Source organism: Peromyscus maniculatus, chromosome 23 (genome assembly GCF_049852395.1).
Source record: "Peromyscus maniculatus bairdii isolate BWxNUB_F1_BW_parent chromosome 23, HU_Pman_BW_mat_3.1, whole genome shotgun sequence".
Lineage (NCBI taxonomy): Eukaryota > Metazoa > Chordata > Mammalia > Rodentia > Cricetidae > Peromyscus > Peromyscus maniculatus.
Window position 1 is genome coordinate 43585637 of NC_134874.1, and position 9264 is coordinate 43594900.

Consider the following 9264-nt stretch of genomic DNA (forward strand, 5'->3'; position numbering starts at 1 on the left):
CCTGTCTTGGGATGTTGAAGGTAGGTCTTTCACTTTAAGGACACCAGTGGCAGAGGCAGTGCATGCAGCCACATATTCTACATTGGAGCTTCCAGATTCTGTCTGCTTGTCTGATGATTGCCCTGGCTCCTCTTGCTCATGGTTCCCACATAGCTTCAGTTACTTGTCAAAATCACTTTGGGTTGGCTTTGAGGTCACTGAAAATTGTTGATATTCCTTGGCTAATGGAGAGTCCAGGGCTGCAGGTTTCTGTATACTGAACCAAGTAGGACTATGTGCAGCCCATCCTGAACATTCTGTGATGGTAGAGGTGATCAACCCACCCCAAGAACATTGTGTAACATCCCAGGAAGACCACTAACCAATTCCATGTTCTTAGTGTTCTGTTGTTCTTGTTCTGGCCCCTACAAACGTCCAGATTTTCATATGAAAGAAGAAAGTGATCTTTGTTCTTTGGGACATGTCTGTCACACATAACACAGTCATTCTCTGTTGTATCTGTTTTCTGAAAAATGTCTTAATTTCATTCTTGAGGGTGAGTATGAGCTCTTGAACTGTATGCTTTTCATGTATTTATTTATTTATTTATTTATTTATTTATTTATTTATTTATTTATTTATTTATTTTCCTGTTGATTCATTCAGTTAGTTATTCATTTATGTATTCATTCTATGTGTCTTTATATCAGGTATCTTGACCACATTCATGTCCCTATCACTTCACATCCTCTCTCCATCCCTACACCTGCCCCAATAAAAGAAAATTTAAGAGGAAAAAAGAAAAATAATATATTTTGTTTTAGAACAAGTTTCTCTGTGTAGATTTGTGCCTTAACTGGAACTCACTGTGTAGCTCAGACTGTCCTGGAACTCACAGAGATCTGCCTGACTCTGCCTCACAAGTGGGAATAAAGATGTGTGCCACCATCGCCTGGAAATAAGACAAAATTAAAATAGGAAGATATAAAGATTTCCTCATGGAGGCAGTCGATTGGCTTGATCTGTTTGGGAGGCTTCTAGGCAGTGGTACCAGGTCCTGGGCTCGTTGCATGAGTTAGCTGTTTGAAACCTGAGACTTATGCAGGGACGCTTGGCTCAATATGGGAGGAGGGGAATGGACCTGCCTGGACTAAGTCTATCAGGTTGATCCCAGTCCTCGGGGGAAACCTTGATCTGGAGGAGGTGGGAATGGGGGGTGGGCTGGGGGGAAGGGGAGGGGGGCAGGGAGGGAGAGAACAAGGGAATCTGTGGCTATTATGTAGAACTGAATAGTATTGTAAAATAAATAAATAAATAAATAAATAAATAAATAAATAAATAAATAAATAAATAAAAAGATTTCCTCATGGAAGCTGCAGTGATAGAGTGTGACAGAGTGAGTCACACTTTGAACCTCTGTGTCCATGTATCTTGTTAGTGCTCATTGCAGAGGTACTGGTCTGCTCCAGGCCTTGTGTTTCTACTACATTAATTTTGTACTTGATACTGTCATCTGTCCTTTGCAATTGGCACATTAACTTGTTTCACTGTATGGGCATGCAAATTTAAAACCCGGATTTCAAAAGCACCAGTGCCAAGGTACAAACCCGCTTCTAAATAAAGTGACAAGGTTGATTTGGAGATGGAGAGCAGACAATGAGAACCAGAGATGGCAGAGGCAACAGGAAGAATTGACTAAGGGAGGGATTTGGAGAGGATGGAAGAGATCGAGGGAGGAGCCATGAGGAGAGGAATGCACAGTAGGTCTAGCTTAACTGCTGCATATTTCAAGCTCCCTTAGAGTCCCTTTCACATGTCTGTCTTCTTTAAAGTGATGAGCTCCTTACACCAGGAGACACAGGGTGGCGATTTGAGGTGTGGTCTGTGACAGCAGAAGTAGGAGCTCTGCAGGAAGTCCAGATGGCAGTGTGCCCACTTCCCCAGCATGAAGGGTCTGTGTCCAGCACAGGACAAGGTAAGGCATCTACTACAGGATTCTCTCCAGGAAACCTTAGTTATCAAGACAATATGATCCAGGGCTGGTGTTTCACAGCATCCTTCTCTAAGGGGAAAATGAGACAATTCCAGGTACAAGCTACCCATGACTGTGCAGACCCTGAGGATCAGTCTGCAGAGGAATAACTAGCAGTACTCATTAATCTGTGCAATCTTCAGGTGTCTGATCCTAGTGAAATGTTTCCCCACATGAAGGAACGGGAGCTTTTTCCTCTCCCTCCTTCCCTGCTGTTGTATTTGCAGCCTTCATTTATCCCTGTGTCCTGCCCATCAGACAAGACACAGTTCCACTGCATTCTGGTCTAGTTTATGTGTTTGTGAAGGGGCCTCACTATAGGGAGTTTCATCAGAACCATATTTGTCTCCTAACAGGAAAGTGACAGCAAGCTGGAGAAAAATGGGGACCACATCAGATGGAATGCTGGGACTTTGCTCAACTTTGGATGTGAGTAGGCCTTACCTAGCCTAGGGCACAGTGGTCAGAGGTGGGGTCAGCACTCTTAAAACTACTTTGTACACAGGTCCCACTTGGTACAGTGGTCAAACCTAGGCAGCCTTATTGACCATACAACTATGGCTTCCAGCTAGGCTGTCTGCTTACTTGTCCTGCTGGGATAATTGTCTAAAGTGTTGTCAGGTGCACCTGATAGGCAGACAGACTCCCCATACAGAGTAGGATGCCACTCTGATGGGGATGAGCAATAAGGCTCATCTGTGTGCATAACATGGCTGAAAGCATCACTGAGACCACCATATAACAGCGTATAGTAGATGTTTAGTTTTTGGTTTCTGGTCTAAACTTGACTCTGGCTTAGAGGTTAAGAAGAATAAGGCTGCCCAGGAAGGCCTGCCTCAATCCCAAGGGTAGATTGTCATTGAGCTTGTCTTACAGAGGACCAAAGAAAGAGAGAAAATAATAGCTGAGTCATGGGTACAGAGGGATATTGAGATAACTTGGTATTGTGGCAATCTCCTCTCTCTGATCCTAACAAAATGAGGAGGAAATGTATGAATCAAAGATGGTGCACATCTTCAGTAACTTAGTTTGTGTTGGGTGCCAGAGCCTGGAGCATGGGGATTCATACAACCTAGCTTGGGAAAATAACTAAGAGACAATGACCTGTTTGCTCCTCAGCCCATGGGTGGTCTGTTTGTCAATGAATGACCACTAAGGCAAGCTTCACCCTGATTCGATTGGCTACTGTGCCAGGCATTGAATCTCTCAGGAGACAGCCCATGTGGACCAAGACTCCAAGCCCTGGTGATGATGGTCTCTAAGAATATGACTCTCAGGAAGCAGAGCTGATGCCCAAGAGCCAAGGTGAGTTAATTTATTTTATTTTATTTTTTTTACTTTTTATAACTGTTTTTCAAGACAAAGTTTCCCTGTGTAGCTTTGCAAGACGAGTTTAATGTGGACTTTTTATATCAGTGGCCACTGCAGGGAGAAAATGGTGACTTTTTTTTGGTTATGTGAGATAAGTCAGCTTATGATCAGGCTCAAACACTTAACACTCTCCTTGCCCCACTGCCTGCCTCCTGGAGACATCAGGAATAGGTGCACACAATGCATGCTATTTGTACCAATATCTTTCCACACAATGCCCCAAAGTTCCTCAGTAATACTCTCCTCCCAGTGGAGAAAAGTGAGTCTTAGTGATGCTGGGTAAGTTGCTCTTTTGGACAGAGCCTGACTGGTTGAGAATGTTTACATTCCTCTCAGGTCATGGACACTGACAAGATGACTAGTGTGGTAACACCTTGTGTCCTTGTAGTCTCAGAGGTCAACTCCAGAACTCTCATTGACATCCTTTCTTTCCTCAGATCTGCAGGTTCTTGTGGATATGTTCTGAGACAAAGCTCATCTTCACCGTATGTGCATCCTGTCTCATCCAGGCAAGTGTTCAGTGGGCTGGGTGCAGGAAGCACAGCGTCTAGACACAGACATGTTGGTGAAACTGCGTTTCCTTCTTGATCCTAGAGCCTGTTTATGGGACAGTAGCAGAGCAGCTAGCACAAACCACTAACTTCAATCAGGGCTTTCCCCGGAGAATCGACTGAGTTCTCCCTCAGGAAGTTCATATAGGAAAAAGGGAAATTACTGCTGCCTCATTACATCCTGAACTCCACCAGAAATCAACCAGCTATTTTCTGAAAGGCCACAGGTCTAGGGATTTTGCTAGACTATTCTTTGGTCTAACAAAAATGTCTTCTTATAGGTGCTTGGCCATATCCCTTATCTTCAACCCTGAGAATCCTGACCTGAGTATGTGCACACTTAACATCAGTGACATGGAGGAAAAAGAGTACGTCTCACCTCCCCTTTCTAGCAGACTAGCATGGCATTGTCTGAGCTCTAGAGGAACTTAGAGGCTGCACACAGCAACAGGAGGACATGCTGTGGAGAACAATGACATGGTTTTTCTGCCAACATCCAACTATGGACAACCACCCAAATTATCAAGAAGATCTGTGGAATCTACAGGAGCATCCCTTTGTTAAAGCCTCCAGGTGGATACTTACTGTTGAATCGCTGGCGAATTTAGAACCCTTTGAGAGTTTACAGTTCAGAAATTCACATATGCCTCTCTGTCCTCACAGATAACCCAGAAAACCTGCTTGAGCAGGTAAACAAATATCTCAGAGGAGCCTTGGGATTTAAATGTACTTCTCTTTCTGAACTCTAGAGTGGATACCTGAGAAGGGCAGTATCCATGGACCACCTGTGCCAGGCCTCCACTAACATGAAGAAGGAGAACTTAAGGTCATACCCTCTGCCAATCTTTCACTGGTATTAGACAGAGGCAATTTACAAACAAATACTGAAGTACTTAATTAGAATTCCAACATAATTTCTATAAATTGACATTCAGATTATTTGACCCCAGGAAAAGAGAAATCCAAATCTATGAGTTCTCAGGTTCTACCAGTTGTTATTCTAAAGGTGACAGATGTTTGCACTTCATCTGTACACTCAGCAAAATCCAGTCTGTTGCTCAAACACAAGATGGAACAAACAATAGGACCTAAACCTAGAAGACATGGCAAAGGACAGGACAGATTCCTCCAGACCCCAATATTCCTCTTTCAGGACTTACAGCCAAGCCTCAAAGAACCATAAAGGGTTACAGTATTGTAAAGGAGACTGGACACATGGAACAGAACGCTCAGAAACAGACCCATCATAATCCTGTCAGCCTATTTTCTCATCATCACCCAGGGAAATCAAGGCAGAGAGAAGGACTTATCCACAAATGACTGCAGAATAAAATTTAAAAACAAACAATAAGGAACCCATTGAAAAACTGAACACAGTCACCATTTCAATTGATCCCAAATACAGACACTATAAATTTCACATAAAGTTATAGAAGAGGACTACATAAGTTCCTGCCTTATAGGAAGGAGGAAAGAGAATAACAAAGAGATGAACTGCGGACTTGGGAGCCCTGCTGCCACCAGCCAAGAAAATACACAGACTGGAGCATGCCTGGAGCAGGACGCTCCCTCAGGACATCTAGAGAGAGCCTGGCCCCTGACACACCCTGGCAGACAACAAATACTGACGGTTAACACTGTGTATATGAGGAGGTGGACGTGTAGTGTGTGCTGTGTGGGGTGAGGAGTACTGAAACCTATCCCATTGTGTGGGATGGAGGTGAGCTGTCTAGTGGATCTGTTAACAGCACTGTATGGATGGTCCAGTCAGCTGGGGAAAGCAGCAGGTCTGACACCTAGATACTCACATGTGCTACCCATGCCCCTCCCCTTGTTAACAACTTACATACAGTGTCAGTGTAAGGACATGAATGACACCCCTCACCCACACTCACCACATAGTTCTCTAGGTATTAGGACTAGATATTCAACTCCCTTCTGCTGTCTCATATACAATGCTAGATTCTAGACCATACTAGACATGCCTCCAACCACAGTGTACTAAGACCTGGGGAAAGGTATCAGGCCCTGTTGGCCACTTGACCTCCTGACAAGGACACACAGTTACTGATTGGTTCAAACACTCCTGGAATCTTCCTGCACTGACATAAAACACTAGGTATAATGCAGCGTGTGACACTACAGCCATGCCACCTCACTTGAACTAGCAGCTGTCAGACCAGATAAACATCCCCTACATCACACACATACACACACACACACACACACACACACACACACACACACACACACACACAGAGCCTCTAATACACTTACCTCTAAGTATGGGCCATGCATGTCTCCAACCAAATCGCACATTGACTGCTAGGTATCAGACCATCCTGAACAAACACTCACACACCTCACATGTATTCCTAGGTCTGGATCCCAAATGTCATTCACATAATCCTTTATTAACAGCTATTTATGAGGCCATACAGAACACTCTCTTGCCCCTGTACCCAAATACTTTCTTACTATTGGACCCTACTTGCCACCCTAATATCACTGAAATTCGACATACTCTGCTAGAGTTCAGGCCCTCTTGAATGTCACACCCCACCACAACAATGTACAATATTAATATCAGGACCCTGGACAATACAGTCCATCAACTCATATATTCCTGTTTGATATCAGACCTGCTGGGCCTTGCAACACTCCATGGCAACACTTAAGAGGCTAGCCGAGGGACCTGGAATGCACACATCACCCTGCAGCTGCCCCACATGCACTGCTAGGTATCAGACTCTTCTGACACCCTAACAGCCTCACACACACTCAAGTGTCAAGCACACTTGGACATCACATAGCACACTGCCAATCCACTTCAAAATGAATGATCAGACCTTGTCAGACACCAGCTCAGTTACAAGCTAACACATACAACACAGGGACTGTGCAGAGCTTACACCCTGTAATTCCACTGCCCTCTCTGACATACAGTGTTATCACACACACTGGATACACCACCACCCCTGTGACCACACATCCACTTCTAGGTGTCAGTTCCAGTTTGACCTCATACCCCACATTAATCGACAGCCATCAGACCATGCTGGGAACTTCTCCCCCTGGTAGGTCATGCACATTCCATTGCTGGACATCCTTCTGCAGAAGACACAGCCACACTGCTAGGCATCAGCTTCTACTGGACTATGCTATACAATGTGCTGGGTCTCAGGCTCTACTGATAGTTACTAAGAAAAGTATGTGAGTGAGTGTGTGTGTGTGTGTGTGTGTGTGTGTGTGTGTGTGTGTGTGTGTACACGTGTGCACTTGTACTTGTGGTGAATGTTCAGAAAGTAGGCTGCAAATTTTTGGAGATAGCTGTCAGTGACTAGGTAAAAGAACTCTAGGGTCAGTATAGTATTAAAGAAGTTGATCAGAGCAAGTATTTGCAAGATATGGACTTGAGGGATTTGGGAGAAGAAGGGTAGAAAACAAGATATATGGAAGTAGACAAATATAGGTCTCGGGGAGGAATTTGACTTTACTTTTGAAGTAATGATAAGCCAAGTTTTTCTTTGTCAGGAAGACTAGGTGTCGTTGTCTGTAAGGTGTCCACACACTTAAATTGATGCACCTCCAAATTGCTAGGTGTCAGGTGCTACTAGGAATTCTGTCTTCTACAGCCAGAGCCAAACACACATGCCTAGGTGTCAGGTCCTGCTAGGTCAACTCTCCATTAAGAAAATGCTCCTCTACACAGCTGGGTAGCATGTCCTCCAAGAGATCAACACACAATGGCTAAAGCCCCATGCACAGGACTGGGTATCTGGTCTTTCTTAGTATCCCCTTACCTACAGCCACAGAGGCCATACACAGCCCCCATATACACATAACACAAGTGTCAGGGTCTAGTATTTATCTCTTCCCTTACACCACATATACATACATGGTTAGGTCACATTCCTGATAGGAATCACCTCAGCTATAGCAGTGCCACACACCCAGAGCCAGGTGTCACATCCTGTTAGGTACCTCTTCTCCTGCATCCGAAAATGCAATAGAGACACAGCTAGCTTTTTAGTACTGGCACCCCTCCCCTATTGTCAAATGCCTGGTACAGAAGCACATACTCACAAACACACTCAGGCACACATGCTTGTATGATCCCATGCATTTCTTATGAACACTCACCCAGCTGTCATGTCCTTCAAGGTCTCCCCCATTCAGCCAAAGCCCTGTTTACACACAGCCATCTATGTGCTGTTCTTGTAGGTGTCCATCCCTACAGCCACACACATACACAGAGACAAACAGAGAAACAGAGACAGAGAGACAGACAGATATACAGAGAGAAAGAGACAGAGACAGTCACAGAATCCTTGGTCAGGTCCTGCTGTTCCTACTCCATAACAGACAAAGCTGTCTACTCAGGACTAGGTGTCAGGTCCTGATACATACCTCTTTTCCTATATTCAAAGTGTGTTGCTCTTTCCCAGCTAGTTTCCCAGTATTCACCCTTATAATCAAATGCTAGGTACACAGTCACACACTCAGAAACACTCTCAGGCACGCATGCTCCTACAAACGCCTTCACAAACCCAGTGCAATCACCTAGCCTTTAGGTCCTAAAAGATAGACATCATACATGGAAAGACCCACATACACTTCTAGGTGTTAAGTCCTGTGAGGTAGAGGTATCACCCATACAACAAACAAGCACACATACATTTCTATGTGTTAGGTCCTATGAGGTATTCAACATAGAGACAAAGCCCAAAGCCTACTAGGGGTTTCTCCCCATTACCTACAGCCATACTCTCTCTTTCTCTGTCTCTCTGTCTCACTGTCTCTCTCTGTCTCTCATTTATCTATCTACCTCTCTCTTTCCCTCTTGAGTATTAAACACACAAACACACACACACACACACACACACACACACACACACACACACACAGAAACAAATACATGTATACATGTAGATTTAAGCCCATGTCCTTTTAGGTATACACTTGCCTAGATCCAAAGACTCCCAAATACATGTTATTTGACTGGTCTTTCAAGGTATTGCCTCTATTACAATGGCAAAGCCACCCCCTCATTCACAAGTACACACACACACACACACACACACACACACACACACACACACACACACAGTAATGCAGTATTGCAGCAGGATCTGTTAGATTTCCAACTTCATTAGAGCCAAAACCTTCCAAACAAGGCTGTGTCAGCTTCTGCTAGGTCCATTCTTCTCTACAGCCAACATTCCTCTTACACAGCTAGGTTCATGACCTCCTGAGATCAATTGCTACACAGTAAAGTCCCATGCACAGGGCTAGGTGTCCCATCCTGCTAGGAACCCCCTCACCTACAGC

At 44.5% G+C, this 9264-nt stretch overlaps 1 protein-coding gene across 16 annotated transcripts in view; it reads left to right on the forward strand.

Moving 5' to 3' along the window:
• Positions 1–9042, forward strand: part of LOC102929013 (putative sperm motility kinase W) — a 33365-nt gene extending 24323 nt beyond the window's left edge. For 9 of the 16 annotated variants that reach the window (XR_013047711.1, XR_013047712.1, XR_013047714.1 and 6 more), the window contains 3 exons: positions 2368–2440; positions 3131–3316; positions 3820–9042. The gene's annotated coding sequence lies outside the window, so the exon portion shown is untranslated. Of the gene's footprint in view, positions 1–1811; positions 2347–2367; positions 2441–3130; positions 3317–3819 lie in introns of those variants that run through there. The other 7 variants (XM_076560791.1, XM_076560792.1, XM_076560793.1 and 4 more) reach the window with 6 other exon arrangements.
• The last annotated feature ends 222 nt before the right edge of the window (positions 9043–9264 follow it).